The sequence below is a fragment of the Myotis brandtii genome, unplaced genomic scaffold (genome assembly GCF_000412655.1).
Source record: "Myotis brandtii unplaced genomic scaffold, ASM41265v1 scaffold95, whole genome shotgun sequence".
NCBI lineage: Eukaryota > Metazoa > Chordata > Mammalia > Chiroptera > Vespertilionidae > Myotis > Myotis brandtii.
Genome location: NW_005371920.1, coordinates 2,089,446 through 2,107,292, shown reverse-complemented (window position 1 = coordinate 2,107,292; position 17,847 = coordinate 2,089,446). Strand labels below are relative to the sequence as shown.

The following is a 17,847-nucleotide window of genomic DNA, read 5'->3' as shown; positions in this document are numbered from 1 at the left end:
CGGCTCTGTGTGTGACAGGGTGCGGCGCCCCAACGCCCTGATCGGCCCTGCACTGTGTGTGACGGGTGAGCTCCCCAACCCCCTGATCGGCCCTGCTCTGTGCGTGACAGGGGGTGGCGCCGCAACCTCCCTATCGACCCTGCCTTGAGTGTGACAGGGGTCGGTGCCCCAACCCCCGAATCGGACCTACCCTGAGCATGACTAGGGGTGGCATTGCAACCTCCCGATCCACCCTGCTCTGTGCATGACAGGGGGTGGCGCCCCAACTCCCCAATCGGCCCTGCTCTGAGCCCGACCAGGGGCTGCACCTAGGGATTGGGCCTGCCCTCTGCCACCCGGGAGCAGGCCTAAGCCAGCAGGTCATTATCTCCCGAGCGGTCCCAGACTGCGAGAGGGCACAAGCCGGGCTGAGGGACCCCCTCTCCCCCCCGAGTGCACAAATTTTTGTGCACCAGGCCTCTAGTCCTATATAATAAAAGGCTAATATACAAATCGATCAAACAGCTGAACGACTGGTTGCTACGACATGCACTGACCACCAGGGGGCAGATGCTCAATGCAGGAGCTGCCCCCTAGTGGTTAGTGCATTCCCACAGGAGGAGTGCCTCTCAGCCAGAAGCTGGGCTCACAGCTGGTGAGCACAGCGGCGGTGCTAAGGATGTCCAACTGATAGCTTAGCCCTGCTCTGGACATCCCCTGAGGGCTCCCAGACTGTGAGAGGGCACAGGCCAGGCTGAAGGACCCCCCCCCACAAGTGCACAAATCTCATGCACCATGCCTCTAGTTGTTACATAATGTAAATATGGAAAAAGGCAATGTTTTTAATGAATATACTACCTTACCTAGCATGTGATTATATTTTTATTATGTATATTATAGATACTAAAATTTAATGGATAAACTCCTTTAACATGTTTTATATATATTACATATATAGTTTTTCCTATATAATAAAAGCCTAATATTCAAATAGACCAAACGGCCGAACAACCGAATGGCTTGGTATGACGTGCGCTGACCACCAGGGGGTGCAGGCGGAACATGGCAGGCATCAGTAGCAGGAGGCAGAGCACAAAACATGGAGGGTGTCAGCCGCAGCATGATGGTGGAGCAGGTAAGTAAGGATGCCAGACCAAGGTGGGCCACTGGTCACTGTCATCAGGGCGAGCCTCTAGTGCAGTGAAGGCGAACCTTTTGAGCTCGGCATGTCAGCATTTCGAAAAACCCTAACTTAACTCTGGTGCCGTGTCACATATAGAAATTTTTTGATATTTGCAACCATAGTAAAACAAAGATTTATATTTTTGATATTTATTTTATATATTTAAATGCCATTTAACAAAGAAAAATCAACCAAAAAAATGAGTTCGCGTGTCACCTCTGACACGCGTGTCATAGGTTCGCCATCACTGCTCTAGTGGTTACTGAAAATTCTTTGCTCCTGTGTGCCACAGTCCTGCCTAGCATTCGTACCTGCTACTGGTGCTGGCCCTGCTCACACCTGCTGCCAGCACCGGAGCTGCAGCTTGCATGCACTGCTGGCACCAGCCCCGCTAACAACTGCAGCTGGCACCAGAGCTGCCACTTGTACCCATTGCTGGTGCTTGGCATTGGTCCCGATCACTCCGCGCTGTCAGCGGTTGTGAACGGTGGCTGCCGGCCCCAGTAGCCCCTGAGGGCTTCTCCACCTCCCCCTGAGGGGCGATTGGGGCAGCAGCTGCCACTCGCACCCGCTGCTAGTGCTGGCCCCAATCGGTTCGCACCATCAGTGGGTGTGAGTGGGGCTGGCACTGTCAGCATGTGGAAGCGGCAGTGGCGGCGGGAGCAGGACTGTGGTGGGAGGGTCCGGGTGGGACCACAGAGGATAGGCCGAGACCCACCCCTGTGCCCACTGCAGCCTCGCGGCCCACAGTTCTTTTCATGGTACACAAATTCATACAGTGGGCCCCTAGTATATGTAGATATTCTAAAATTGCAGTTAGTTGTTAATTGTATTTATGTCCCAAAGTGTGTACATATTCAAGTTGATAAAAAAAATTTTTTGTAATCTTCTCATTGGGCATAAGACAAATCACCTAATGTTCAAGTTTACCTTATATTAGTCATGTAATTCTGTATAATAAAAGGCTAATATGCAAATTGTCCCTTGGGAGTTCCACTAACAACTGCTTGCTATGACGTGTGCTGACCACCAGTGGGCGGCATGGAACAAGGGAAGCCCTGGCTGGCAGCCAGGGAAAGGAAGGCCCAGATTGGCTGTAATTGCTGGCCAGGCCTAGGGACCCTACCCATGCACAAATTTTGTGCACCGGGCCTCTAGTTTAATTAATAATGTATAGTGATTAATAGTGCATGTTTTGGGGCCACTGCCTGGATTTACATCCTTCCACTTATTAGCCTTGTGCCTCACTTTTCTCATGTGTAAAAGCAAGAAGTAGTGTCTGAGATAATGCATGTAAGGCTCAATGCCTACTAGTAAGTATAAAGGGTTCAATAAATGTTTGCAGTTATTATCAGTGGTGAATTTATATGGGTACAGAAGCAGTAGGATTTTGTCAGCAACCAAATGGACTTTTAAAAAACTGTAATGATTGAACTTGAACAAACTATGCATTTCTGAGATCAATTGCACACATTCACTCTGATGCTTCCCTGATGATTCTGTATTATTCTATTATTTGCCTCTTGGTACTGTGGAGTGTATTAAAAGTATGTTTTCATCTCTGTGTCAGATTTCCCAAATTGGGCTTGTCTGCACTGGACATTTAAGTCTCACAAATACCTTTTGATAGCACACACTATTGGTTAAGAATCACTCATATGTTACAGTAGCTGTAATTGAAAATTGTGGACAGTACTAGCCATATTTGATTTTTCTTGGTGTTTTCATGTCATTTCAAACAGTAAAGAAAACGTGTTCATCTTTTTGCTTTATCTTCCTTTCTCCTTTCTCTTTCCCCAACACATGGAATTTATCAGGAGACAGTGCATAAGATGAATTGTAGAAAATATGTTTATTTGCAAAGAAGGAAAATGGCAGTGTCTAGTCATATAAAACAGTTGCCATATGATATTTCTGAAAATCATAGAGGAATCAGATTTTATTAGACTCAGTGAGAGAGAAGCCTAGAAATTACTATGAGTGTAATATACTTCCTTTAGGCAGTTTATCTTTTATATTTTACAGTTATAATTCTCTATGACCCTCTCAGTTATAGACACTTCAAGCTACCACTGCTTATCATTATAGTTTAACTCTTTGCTATTATAAAGAATGTCATGTTAAACTTTATTTTATTATAAGATAGTATTTATCAGGCTAGATATAGCTGCTCTGAGAGCTTTAAGCCAGACAAATTTAAATATAAATTTTAAACATTCTTGGTTTAACATTATATCTTGCCGTTTGTAGTACACATGCCTAAGGTACAGAATTCTAATTTTTTACTTTTATCTGATTTTCACATTGGTGTCTTGATAATAATGATGTCTCACCTGAGATAAGTCACTAAATGAGAGAGGTGGCCATGTGGGAGCCGTGCACCCTAGCCTGTAGCCCTTGGGCAGCAGCAGCACACCCTTTCTTAAATTGTTATTCTTATTTTCATTCTTTTCTGTGTCAGAGAATGCATGTTCTCTGAGCAGAGAATTCTTACTGGAGAGAGTAGGTTACGCTATCTTTTTTTTTAAATATATTTTTATTGATTTCAGAGAGGAAGGAGGAGGGAGAGAGGGCTAGAAACATCCATGATGAGAGAGAATCATGGATTGGCTGTCTCCTGCAAGTCCCCCACTGGAGATCGAGCCCACGACCCGGGCATGTGCCCTTGACCAGAATTGAACCTGGGACCATTCAGTTTGCAGGCCGACACTCTATCCACTGAGCCAAACCGGCTAGGACAGGTTACTCTATCTTAACCATAATACTTTTCATGTACTTAGATATGACTTTTTGTTATTATGATTACTAATTATAATACTAATCAAGCTCTTCCTTAAATGAGGATAATTTTATAAATATCAGAGACATGTGATATCAAACTTATGATTTTCATTAAATTCTGCAAATTAAGGTCTGGAAGTCATAGATAAACATTTTTGTCTTTTGATTTTGCATTAGGCAGTCAAGATGTTTTTGACTCTCCTACAGTCCTAAATTTGCAGAATTTAATGAAAATTACAAGTCCCCTACTGTCCAAGATCATGAATTTTCCCCCTGGAAGTAAATATAAACATTTATTGACTGTTGCTAAGATTTTATTAGAGAAAGATTGACATAATTTAAAAGAATGGTTGATTTTAGGCTTATAAATATTATTTCGTTCCTGGACTATCTCTAAAAGCTCTTTCCATTAACTCCAAAATTGACTTCTATACTAACTGCTGTTAACATATACTCCTTCCCAGTCTCTGGAAATTAAATGTGTCAACTTCACATTAAAATTGGGAAAGGGCCCTAGGTGAATAGCCTGCATTCACTGAGATATATTTAAAGTGAACAAAAATAGACTGCTCTTCACAGACAAATCAGGTCAGCAAGTGCCTCAGAAAATTACCAACACACCCTTTGTTTGACTGGCTTCACATAATGAAAATTAAAGGGAAATCAGAATGGACCCGAACCTGGAGATTACTCACTCCCCCCCCCCCCCCCCCCCCTCTGATTTTACAAATGAGGATCTGAGGCCAAGAGAAGTGAAGAAACCTATTCTAAGACCTAACTTTCACATGCTGTCATGACATTTCTGACCCTCACAGGGTCCCAAAATCTAGCCATGAGCTCCTCTGCTCTTGCCAGATGTGCCCCCTACCCCATTTGGAAAGGCTCCCCACCAGCCTGGTTCCCTGATTAGCCACACTAGCTACACCCTCACCTGGTCCTCAACTTAATTGATCTTACCTTCCTACAAGCTGGTGAAATTATTCAAACAAATCATATCCCCCCAGGGGAGGCAGGGATGACCCCACCCAGCTGATGCTACAAAGTCTACCTCCCATAGCCCCTGCTTGGTCACTCTGTTCTGGAGTGCAATCTCCACGTGGCCCTGCAGGGTTTGTGCTGTCCTCTTCATAGGGGATGTGAGTGTGACAGGTGTCAATGTTCAGCCAATCACTCCTTCAACAACAGGGTAAACAGAAGGTGTTCAGACAAGGGATTTGATCAATTTTACTCTAAGGTAGATACTGTTACTATCCTCAGTTTACACAGGATGACATGGAGGCACAAAGAGGTAAGTGGCTTGTCCAAAGTCACATGACTGCTGAGCAGTAGAGTTAGGGTTTGTACCTGGGCAGTTAGCTTCAGAGATTGTGCACTTAACTATACATTATTTTCTCTCTTTGACACCCACTCAATCTTTTTCTATATCACATATATTTTTGTGGTATTTTCCTGGATACCTCTCCTAAGTTTGGATTGCAGATTACAAAAAATTAAATGCAAATGATTGCATTGTAAGTAGTAATTCATTATCCCCAAGGACACAGCTAGCTTCAGATATGTTTGGATTCAGTAGCTCAAACAATTTTATACCTTCCAATGATCTCAGCAAGCATCCTCAAATCACAGCTCTTTGGCTCTGATTGAGCCTAGTGCCCGTTGCTGAAGTAACCATGGTGGCAGGGAGCATGAACGCTCTGATTGATCTGCCCAAATGAGTCATATGCCCACACTTGAAACAAGGGTGACATCAGTACAACCTGAACCACAGCAACTCGGCCTCAGGGAGGGTGGTCTCCATGCAGTATTACTAGACTCCCATTCACATTTTATTGGAGATTTTTTTTGAAAGGGCTTTGTTTTTATCCCCTTTGGAACAAATATGCAAGCAAAATTACTGTTTCTAAAAATGTTTTGCTTATAATGGTTCTTGTAATAATAAAAGCTAACTTTGACTTAGTGTTTTCTATATACCAAACACTGTCCTAAGTATTTTACATATATTGCTCAGTTACTCTTCACAAGAACTCTGTGGGGCAAATGCTCTCATGTACTGATGAGAAAACTGAGATGTAGAAGCGCCTGGTGTACCTGGAAGAGACTGTGATGACTCACCCTCATTGATCCAGTTTAGAAGTGGTACAGTCAAGATTCTCACTCAGGGAGATGGGTTCCAGAGCCTCTTCTCCAATCGCATCATAAGAAAGGTTGCTTGTCATGTGTAGAAACTGAAGCCCACAAGGAAACAGAAGACTTTATCACTTACGTTAATGCCTGATGGTCACTGTCAGGAAAGACCTTAAGGACCATCAGTTGACCCCTCCGCCCACCTTACACATAATAATTAGGACCTACAGTAGGACCTAAAGTTTATAGATAAGGAAAAATATAAATATGTGAATTAGTTTTCCAAGTTTGTGCTAGAAACAATAGTTTTTATTTTTTTACTTTATTTTTTAATTAATTATTTTTTTCAATATACAAAATAAATATATTACTAGATTGTAGATACAAAATAATTAGCTATTTACATGCAATAAGCATTAATATTTTAAGAAAAACAATTTTAAATATATTACATGCAATAAACATTAATATTTTAAATATAATATTATCAAAACTGTACTAACAGTGTAATATCACAAAAGTTGTAGGAAATATTAAAAATCTGCAAATGGGGTTACTTCTATTATATTCTAAAATAATTTTTTCTCTGGCTCTATTTTTGTTCATCAGTTTATGTTGTTCATTATATTCCACACAGGAGTGAGATCATGTGATATTTATCCTTATCCTTTCACTCAGCACAATGCTCTCCAGGTCCATCCATGCTGCTGCAAATGGTAAGAACTTCTTTTTTACAGCAGTGTAGTATTTCATTGTGTAGATGTACTACAGTTTTCTAATCCACTCTGCTGCTGATGATAGGCACTTAGGCTGTTTCCAAATCTTAGCTATTGTAAATTGTGCTTCTGTAAACATAGGGATGCATATATCCTTTCTGATTGGCATTTCTGTTTTCTTGGGATATATTCCTAGAAGTGTAATCAAATGGGAGTCAAATGGGAGTTCCATTTTTAATTTTTTGAAGGAACTCCATATTGTTTTCCACAGTGGCTACACCAGTCTGCATTCTCACCAGCAGTGCACGAGGGTTCCTATTTCTCTGCATCCTTACCAGCACTGGTCGTTATTTGTTGATGATAGCCATTCTGACAGGTGTGCTATGGTACCTCATTGTTATTTTGATTTGCATGCCTTAGATGATTAGTGACTTTGAGCATGTTTTCATATGTCAAATATTAATTGAGCACTTCCATCCCTCCTACCAATCTCTGTGTGGTCTCCAATTTCAGTCCTCAGGTATCAGAGTTCTTTCCTGCAAGTTTTCAGTTGATTATTTCTATGTATTTTAGTTGTAATTCCAGTTTGTTCCTGGGAGCATGTCTATGTAGTATCTACTTACTCTGCCACTATTTTTAATCCTCTAATAGTTTTTGAAAAAAAAGAATGGGCCCAGCTGATGTGGCTCAGTGGTTGAGTGATGACCCATGAACCAGGAGGTTATGGTTTGATTCCAGGTCAGGGCACATGCTCCGGTTGTGGGCTCAATCCCCAGGAGGGGGTGTGCAGGAGGCAGTCAATCCATGATTCTCTCTCATCATTGAGGTTTCTCTCTCTCTGAAATCAATAAAAACATCAAAAACTTAAAAAGAAGTATAAATTTTAAAAAATGGCCAACAGTCCAAGTTAGAGTCTAAAGGAATGTAATTAAAGTTTTAAAAAATTATTCATGCTATCAGTAGAACTATTCATCATCATAAGCATTGACTATTGTATTTAGAAAAACTTTGTAGCATTCTAGTTTTTCAGTTAAAAAAATCATAGTTGTAAAGTATATCTCAAAACTTTGTCACCTCCTAAAAGGAAGCAAAGGCAGTTTTTAACTAGTTTGCTAAAGCAAGCACCACACTCTCTTCGCAGTCCACCTTTTCTCTTGAAGGCACTCCCAATAAACAAAGCCTCAAAGGCAATATACTAAAGGTATGTTAATGTCTTAATATCTTGAAAAAATTATTAAGGTAAAAGATCTAAAAATTTTCTGTTTAGAATCATCATACTTTAATTAGTGATAAAAATTGCAGTTCTTGTAAATGAATTGGAAGGAGGCAGAGATAAAAAGAGATGTTTTTTATCCTTATGTTTAATACACTATCCCTTGTGTTTCCCCTTCCCTTCCGATATAAATTTGGTTGATAGAACATAGATAAAGATGTGAAATGAAATGTCTTTACTGAGTCATTGATAACCCGAGGGTAGCAAGAGCTAGACTTTTTAATTGCTTGTTGTGTTTATTGAATTTCATCTTTGGCAGTTGATCTGTGAATTGCTTTATGTAACCCAAGTCTGGTTGTTAATTAAATCTTCTGTAAAAGTTCTTGTGTAATATATAAAAACTCTTACAGTTTCCACATGTCTCTAAGTTGGGCTGAATGTGTGAGGGAGGTGGCTATCTATTGAGAGCCAACCGGTCGCCCGTTTATTATATTTTTGCCAGCAGCTATTTACCTTCAGACTGTGATTCCATAAAAAGATATTGTACAAGCCTGCTTCAGTCAACACCCCTCCAGCCCCACCCGCAGTGGCTGCGGTTGGTGTAGTAGATAGCAGTCTTCCCTCTGAGTCTAGCTTATGCATACTGCTGACCTGAGAAATTATGTATCTGGAGCCCTTTTTCACTAGGATAGGCGAACCTCTGATCATCTGCAGCTATTGTAGCTCTCTTGCTCCTTGTCACAATAGCAAGGCTGCATTGACATAAAGACATTAGCCAAATGTTTTGGTTGATAATGAACTTGTCCAAATCTTAAGATTTCATCTGGGTTTTCTTGTTATGTGATCCTTCCCTGTAAATTTCCCTTTGGTGCTTCTGAAAAGTTAATGATATTTGCCTTGGATTACTCCCAGATTTACTGTTATGTAGCAACAAAGAATAATCAAGACCAAATTCTCATCTTAGATTTACTTTTTTCTTACTCCTTTCAATAGAAGGTCCATGAGAATATAGTCAGTTCTAAGAGTTCAGTTTTTGGTGAAGTTTGGAGTTATACATTGGGAGGTGAGCTTTCTAGTCCTAAACTCTTTCTTAATCTCTAAAGGATACTTAACCCAAAGTGGCCAGGCCAATGGTTATTAGTTAGGACATTTTAACTCTGGCTAATGTGTCATCAGGCAACATCACAAAGGATTGGAATAGGGGTGGGGTGGAGAAGGGATGGGTGGGAGAGTGTATGCAGCTTGATGATGTGATACTGTCCTTTCCAATCCCTGCCCTGCCCCCCCCCCCCCCACACACACACACAGTATTGAGAACCAATACTGAACTATAGCTAATCCTCCTAGGCAGAAGTGCCAATCCTATATAATAAAAGGCTAATATGCAAATAGACCAGTTGCTATGATGTGCACTGACCACCAGAGCCAGACACTCAATGCAGGAGCTGCCCACTGGTGGTCAGTGCGCTCCCACAGGGGGAGCACCACTCATCCAGAAGCCAGGCTCATGGCTGGCGAGCACAGTGGTGGTGGCAGGAGCCTTTCTTGCCTCTGTGGCAGCATTAAGGATGTCTGACTGCTGGTTTAGGCCCACTCCCTGCAGGCCTAAGCCATCAGTTGGACATCCTCCGAGGGCTCCCCGAGTGCAAGAGGGTGCAGGCCGGGCTGAGGGATCCCCCCCCCCACCAAGTGCACGATTTTTGTGCACTGGGCCTCTAGTAGGAAGATAAAAGGTCAGCTATACACAACATAATCAAAGGCAAGCCCCGAAGTCATGTCAAGGCTTTATGCTCAGATATGCTTTATACCTGGTGGTACTGCTCATTTGCAAGCATTTGGATTAATAACAATGGTATCAAAGCATTCACTTAGACTTTTTGGACTGTCTGAATTGTGCCAGACTCTATATTGTACTAAAATCTATTGAAATAACAGCTCTCAGTATTTTCTACATAGCTCTTATCCTACTTGGGAACACATACTATTTATTTTAAATTTTGCATTAACTGTGGAATCTCTAGAAAATGCACAACAGATATGTAGAGTTTTACATACAATTTCGGGGAATTCAGAAATTTTGTGAAGTCCATGCATGGTCTAGGTTAAGAACTGGACATTTGAAGCAAATTATGCTAGGTAATGAAGACTTCATGGAATACAGTTTTCCTGACTGAGTGACTGTGTTTTCAGCCACCTGCACAAATCAGGACGGCCTTGGGTTCTTTCAGGTGGGCTGCCAGAATCTTCTACCGTTTCTCATTCAATTTAATATGGTACAGTTGCCTGGCTAGTGTAGCTCAGTGGTTGAGTGTCAACCCATGAACTAGGAGGTCATGGTTTGATTCCCGGTCAGAGCACATCCCAGGTTGCAGATTCGGTCCCCAGTTGGGGGCATGCAGGAAGCAGCCAATCAGTGATTCTCATCATTGATGTTTCTTTCTCTCTCTCCCTCTCTCTCTCCCTTCCTCTCTCTGAAATCAATAAAAACATATTTGAAAATAATGTGGTACAGCCACTTCATTTTAATTCACCTGGTTGTCACATTCCTCACCCTTTTCTGAGGGTAGTTAAGGTAGATTGCTATCTGCTATTTTTCTTCCTTCTCTGGAATAACTCTAAATACTTGATGAGGCCCCTGTATCAGAGCTACTTATTGCATGCAGGATGAGGCTCACTAACCACAACTTGTTAGACAGACTGGGGAAATCCACCGGAAAGAAGCTTTGGAAGTTATTGCAGATTGTTGTGGGTAACCAGGCCCAGAGAGAGCAATGAATTACATAAACACAAAGGAAGATGTCTGTATTTTGAGGACCCCCCTCCCACCCCACCCACAGTCAGGCACTTAGTCACTCTTTCCTCTGTGTTTTCTTAACTCCATTATAGCTCAATTATAGCTCCTATCACTGGACTGGAATTGTTTATGAGTCTATCTCTCTTACTAAACTATGAGCAATTCCAAGACAGAGTGCATGACTTATTTATCTCTGTACCCCAATCCAGGCTCTGGGTTAAGAGTGCAGGCTTTGGAGTCAGACTGTCTGCATCCAAATCCATGCTTTGCACACATGAGTAGGATCACTTGGGCAAGCTACTTATCTAAGCCTTTGTTTCCTGCTCTTTTTTTTTCTCTTCTTTATTTTCCCCTTTTCCCTCTCTCCCTCCCTTCCTTCCTTCTTTCCTTCCTTCCTTCCTTCCTTCCTTCCTTCCTTCCTTCCTTCCTTCCTTCCTCTTTTTCTCTCCCTTCCGCCCTCCCTTTCTTATCTTCAATTTCATTTGCACCTAAAGGATCACACTAATAATGTTTTTGGTTTATTGTGAAGAATAAATGATATAATGCTTAGCACAACGGTCACTATAGATGAGATAATAGTACCTATTATTGTATGTATTATCATTACTATTGACTGTTGAATGTCTTTCCTACTGTAGTTCACCTACCAAAGTTTAAAGCCTTTTAAACTTAAACTACTAAAGAACACACATTTATCCCACCTCTTTCCTTGTTCCCTTTGCCCTCCCCTGCAACATGATAAATGATATCCTTCTCACCTACTTTATTTTTCACACTTGTACTTATCATCATCTAACATAGGATATGCTTATTTGTTTATTTCTAGAACATGAACTCCATGAAGGTAGGGGCTTTGGCTATTTTTGGGTTCACTGTTGTATCCCTAATACCTAGAATGGTTCTTGGAACATAGAATGTGCTCAACAAATATTTGTTGAATAAATGAATGAATGGACACACACTGCAATACTCATAAAGCATCCCTACTCTCTGTTGTAGGGGAGCCTCAGTGATTGCCACTCAAGGTTTCCATTAAATGTATGCATTCCTTTACTTTGCCAAATGGTCATAAAGCAGATTTCTCCTTTATTTCCCTTTGTTCTATGATTGGGGCAGGGGAAAAAATATTTTCCAAAAGTGCTGTAAATACTGAAATGATTAGAACTTCAATGTCAAAGCCACACCCTTCAGTAGGGCTATTGATGGAAATCATTGAGTGGTAGGTCCCTTCTCTGAGAAGTGAGAAAGGTGATAGCTGGGTGAGCTTTCTATTATCTTGTAGAAGTGGCTGCTCAAAATCTTTCAATAACTACTCATTGTTTAAAATTTAAGTTTCAACTCCTCAGCAACTCCCCCACTCTTCCTTCACAGTGCATTTGGCTCCAGCCAAATTGTCAACTGAATTTTTTCCATCTCCACAGAAGCTTAGCTTCTATTTTTCAAGATTCTACTGTTTGTCAAGGTACAATTACAACATTGTCTAGTCAGGATATTTCCCCTAACTTCTCTGCTATTCCTTTACCTTAAACTCTGAGGACAGCCAGTTGAGGTCTTTCTCAGGTTCCTTTAAATATGTTTACCTCTCTTTTAGGGATGCTCTCCAGCCTTTCTCTGCATAGAGCTTTCTCAAGAGTTTTCTGTTAAATTGTCTTGAGGGCTAGGGCTGTTTCCTTCTGTTTTTCTATATATACCAAGCATTCAGCAAATGTTTCTGAGTAAGTCTCTGGGTGTATAGCTGTATATTTATTTTTCTAGTGGTACAAAATACCTTTAGGGCCTGTCTGATGAAAATATGTTAAATATAGAGCATTTTGCTCATATGGTCAGTACAGGTGAATTTCTTTCACCATCCATTCTGTAGAAGAGAAAAACAATAACTAATGTAAACATAGAGCTGGGCTTGTATTTCTTGAGACCACAGTGAGAAGGGGTCTTTTTCTCACAAGGGTTGGCAGGACATATCTGGGTGGTATATCAAAGGGAACTTATTACTAACTTTGTTTGGGGGAGGGGGGTTGAGACTTAACAAGTGAAAAGAAAAAAAGCAATGAAACTAAATTCACTTCCTACTCCTGCATAAATGAACAGGGATACTCTGCATAAAGCTCTGTTTTTCTCTTTCAGGGCATCCAGTGCATGTAAGAGACTGTGATAACACTGCCCCCTTCTGTTACTCTTGATTATTAATACCGGTGATTCTCAAGTCTGGTTTGATGATCCTGACATGAATTTTCTATTTCCAAGAAATGCTTGCTTAAGACAGAAAGACAAGCAATTATGTATTTATTATATATTTATTCAATGTGATTTTATTCTATCAAGTTCTCCATTTTTATAGTTAACTTGATTGGTAAATTTTGTTGTGAGGTATTAGTTCAATTGCATTATAATTGGATATTATATTTCAGGAAATGGATAAAGTCAAGGATCATAACAAAATTAACCAATTTTTTATTTATGTATGTCTAAGTAGTTACTTAATTTCTTCTAGTTACTAGAACTTCCCTTGGATGTTAAAGCATCAACCAGTGGGTTGATGCATTGTGGCTTTTTCATTTAGGACAGAACCTCTCAGATTGGGAGCAGTTAAAGAGCCATGAATGGTGGTTCTTCACGTATCAAAAGCCAGTGCCACTTTCTGTGAATAGCACTGTCTGTGAAATGACTTATCTCAGAACTTTTGAACAGCTTTGTTATTCTTTTCTCCTTTTCTGTATGTATCTTTAAAGAAGTTGTGGCCACATAGCATAGGGCTTTGAATCTATACATAACAGGGGAGCCAATTAGCATATCTGGGCAAAGGATAGCATCCTTAGAAGGGTGACATTATCAGATTTGTGTTGAATGAATTGAGATGAAAAGCAGGAGGGAGAACATTAGCAGATTCAAATAGTAATACTATCACTAGTACCTCCACAATGCACTCAAAATCCTCACCATTTTTTTTCTCATTGATCTTCCCTTAACCCTAGTCTGAGCCCCCAGCATCTTTCTCTTGGATCCCTATAATGTTATGCTCCCTGGTTGCCCTACAACCAGTCTTGCTCTCCTACAATTCATTCTCCCCCCAGAAGACAAAGTCAGCTTTAAAAAACTAGTAAACTAGAGCATATCACTTAACATTAAGTGTATTATTGACTTCCCTTTACACTTTCGAATGAAATTTACACTCCTACCCTGGTGTATGAGGCCCCACACAGTTTGGACTCTGTCTGCTTCTCAGACCTACACTCCCATGTCTGCTCATTAGGCTCCAACTCCCTGGCTTTTTTGGTTCCTTGAATAAGCCAAGTTTAGTCTGACCTCAGACATCTGAGCCTTTGTTCTTGCTATTCATCTACCTAGAACATTCTGCTCCCAGAATTTCACATGGCTGGCTTCTTGCTTCAGCTTACATATCCCTTCCTCAAAGAGTCCCAACCTGTCATACCTCATCTTCTTCTCTTTGTCTCCCCAACCCCACCTAGTTCTATTTTTATTTATAGCCCATTTCACTATTTAAAACTCTTTAAAATCTGTGTTCCTTGCCTAGAATGAAAGTTGCAAGAGGGCAAGAACCTTGTATATCTTGTTCATCTCTGGGTTTCCAATATATAGAGCTTACATCTGGCTAATGGTAAATACTTAGTAATTACTTGTTACATATTCGAATCTGGATAAAAGATATAAAGAACAAGAGTAGGACAAATATAAATGGAAGAGAAGAGATACCTGAACAAATTATGGTAGATATGGAGTGGATTGATTTAATTATTAGGTATCAGGAGCCAATGGAAAGGGAGAAGTCAAATGATGGGTTCTTACTTATACAGTAGAAAAATGTCAGTGATGCCATTAATTCAGAGAAAAGTTAGTGGAATATAATGGACGGGAGTGGCCAATGTATATTTGACTTTGGACTTGAGTGACTTGAGTGTGAGATGTTGGTAGGTCCATGTGAAGATGCCTAACAGATATATAGAAATCAGAAAGAGGCCAAGGCCAAACATTTAGATTTTGGAGTCATTTTCATAATGGTTACATTGAGACTGAATCAGGTCAACAAGGGACAGCATGTAGAGAGGGAAAAGAGAACTTTAAAAATGTGCAGATTTTTGCCCATTCTTGTGTACTAAAAGCCATGCTGGAATAAGTGATATCTAACAAATGAGGAGCAAGGGCTAAAGCTTCATGGGGCCAGAGATGATAACATGACAATTTGGCAAGTAGAGAGTGTGTTATACAGACCAGGCATATTATAACACTGCCATATGGTACTCTTTGATCTGCCCAGAACATCTCTCAGTGGGAAGCTCTGCATCTCAAGGGGAATCTGTGTAACTTCTCTGCTTCCTTCCCATAATCTGTAAGGGGTCCAGAGTGAGGATTGGCTAAGGTTAATGATGAAGCTCTACCCTTTGATTTAGCGAATAATCTAAAGTGGTTTTGGAAAAAATGCATTACAAAAGCTACATTTCACCCTGCCAGCATGGCTCAGTGGTTGAGCATTGACCTATGAACCGGGAGGCCACAGTTCGATTCCTGGTCAGGTTAGGGCGCATGCCCAGGTTGCGGGCTCGATCCCCAGTGGGGGAATGTGCAGGAGGCAGCCCATCAATGATTCTCTCTCATCATTGATGTTTCCCTCTCTCTCCTTCTCCCTTCCTCTCTAAAATCAATAAAAATATATTTTATATATATATATACATGCTACAGCCCTAGCTGTTTTGGCTCAGTAGATAGAGCAGGGGTCCTCAAACTACGGCCCACGGGCCACATGCAAATACAAATATTGTATTTGTTCCCGTTTTGTTTTTTTACTTCAAAATAAGATATGTGCAGTGTGCATAGGAATTTGTTCATGGTTTTTTTTTTTTTAAACTATAGTCCGGCCCTCCAACGGTCTGAGGGACAGTGAACTGGCCCCCTATTTAAAAAGTTTGAGGACCCCTGAGATAGAGTGTCAGCCTGTGAACCAAAGAGTCCCAGGTTTGATTCTGGTCAAGGGCACATACCTTGGTTGCAGGCTCTTCCCCAGCCCAGGCCCTGAGCAAGGTGCATGCAGGAGGCAACCAATCAATGTGTTTCTCTCACACTGATGTTTCTCTCTGTTTTTTCCTCTCTCTTCCAGTCTTTCTAAAAAAGATCAATGGAAAAATATTCTCAGGTGAGGATTAACCAAAAACAACAACAACAACAACAGCAACAACAACAAACCCCCCCAAAAAACAACAACCCAAAACAAAACAAAAAGCTACATTTGTTGAACACTCACTGTGGGCTTAGTGATGAACTAAACATTCAATATGTATTCTCTTATTAGTTCTCACTCACCAAATTTCTGTAAAGAACTACAATTATTACCTGTTTTGCAGATGAGAAACGGTGCCTGGAAAGTAATGTAATATAATGTAATGTAATGTAATGTAATGTAATGTGACTTTCCCAGATGGTAAATGATGGAGTTGGGATTCAGCCCCGAACTGCCCATCCCAAAGTGCACACTTTGCACCATGATGCCCTAATGCTTCCCTACACAGGTAATAATCATTTCTGGTACTTAAATTTTGTTTCAGTATTTCAGTGTATGTTTCTTTCCATTTCAATGTTGTGGATATGATGTTAATAAATCAGGCAAACTTTATTAGTAATAATGAAGAGTGACTACAATTACTCATAAAGTTGTCCTTTTGTGCTGAATAAAAGTAACTGGTTCTTTTAGTAGTGCTCCTCTGTGTCACACAATTGCCTTAAAGAGCTGCGATTACTTTCAGAAAGTCAACTTCCCTAAATCCCCAGGAGATCCTTAATTTCAGGACTCTTAGGGCATCTGAAATAGAACTAGTTTTGGATCCTCTTCCACATCCACCCCCAGCCTTAAATTACAGGCATACCCCTTTTATTGTGGGAACTTGTTCCTGGAAATGATCATATTAGCTAAATTGGTGCTATAAGGATTATTACACCATGATACCTGGGAGATATGCTACTGATGTCATACTTTGACAATTGTCTTTCTTTCTCTTCCAGTCTTCTGAAGTTGTGATGTGCCTCTGGCCGTACATTTCTTCTATTTATTTTTCATACTGTTGTTGGTCAATCTTTCTGGGCTGCAGGGAGTCTTATGCTGACCTTCCAGTGAAGGATTTCTACCAGGCAACCAGAACCTGCCGTTATGGGTTTCTCTCTCCTGGAGACTTAGCAGCTATTGCAGTGAACGTTGTTTGTTGTCATCCAGGATCTTCCTTGATTTTTTTGTAGAATTTGCAGTATTACAATTGATTAGCCATCTTGAACCAACATGTTCACTGGCACACAAGTAATGGCAGAAAGAGGAACCTGGTAGAATAAATTAGTGATTGGGATGGGACACACAAATGGCTCTTAGTCCTCATTGGCTGAGAGCCAAATATAAATGAGCTACACGAACTAGTACTGCAATGGGCTTATATTTATATAGACCTATAAAATATTTCTGAAGCCAATAGAACTCTAATGAGTCAGCTCATTTTGGGGCAGTTCTAAATGAACTCTAAGTAAGTGCCTGACTTTATGTCCAGTAAATGTGTGGTGATGCATGGTGGCATTTTCTTTGATCCTTCAATAATTTATTAATGGGAACTTTGTGCTAGGCATGATGTTCCTTCAACTTTTAAAATAATGATGTCATTTTGGTTAGCTCCATGCCTCTCTCATAAAATGTTTTCCATTTCTCTCTCTCTCTCTCTTTTTATTCATTTGTTTACAAAATTTTTGAAAATCTTTATTGTTGACAGTATTGTAGATAGTCCTCTTTTTCCCCCTCACTGCCCCCCTCTACCGGGTTCCCGCCCTGCCCCAGGCCTTTGCAGCCCTATTGTCTGTGTCCATAGGTAATGCATATATGATCTTTGTTTAATCTCTTCCTGCCTCCCCACCCCCTTCCCTCTGACAATCATCAGTCTGTTCCATTTCCATGCCTCTGATTCTATTTTATTTACCAGTTTATTCTGTTCATTAGATTTCTTGTTTATTTTGATTTTTAGACTCAATTGTTGATAGGTATGTATTTGTTGCCATTTTGTTGTTCATATTTTTT

General features: G+C 40.6%; 1 protein-coding gene and 1 long non-coding RNA gene across 3 annotated transcripts in view; both read left to right on the top strand.

The window, feature by feature from the left end:
- LOC102245116 overlaps positions 1-1,108 on the top strand; it is a 5,699-nt gene extending 4,591 nt beyond the window's left edge. Inside the window, exon 3 of the long non-coding RNA XR_001360571.1 lies at positions 974-1,108. This is a non-coding gene — a long non-coding RNA (uncharacterized LOC102245116). The remainder of the gene's footprint in view (positions 1-973) is intronic.
- Positions 1,109-6,747: 5,639 nt separating this feature from the next.
- The window catches only part of KCTD16 (potassium channel tetramerization domain containing 16), a 241,898-nt gene continuing 230,798 nt past the window's right edge, over positions 6,748-17,847 (top strand). Inside the window, exon 1 of one of the 2 annotated variants that reach the window (XM_005885998.2) lies at positions 6,748-6,783. The gene's annotated coding sequence lies outside the window, so the exon portion shown is untranslated. Of the gene's footprint in view, positions 6,784-16,201; positions 16,310-17,847 lie in introns of those variants that run through there. The other variant, XM_005886000.2, reaches the window with a different exon arrangement.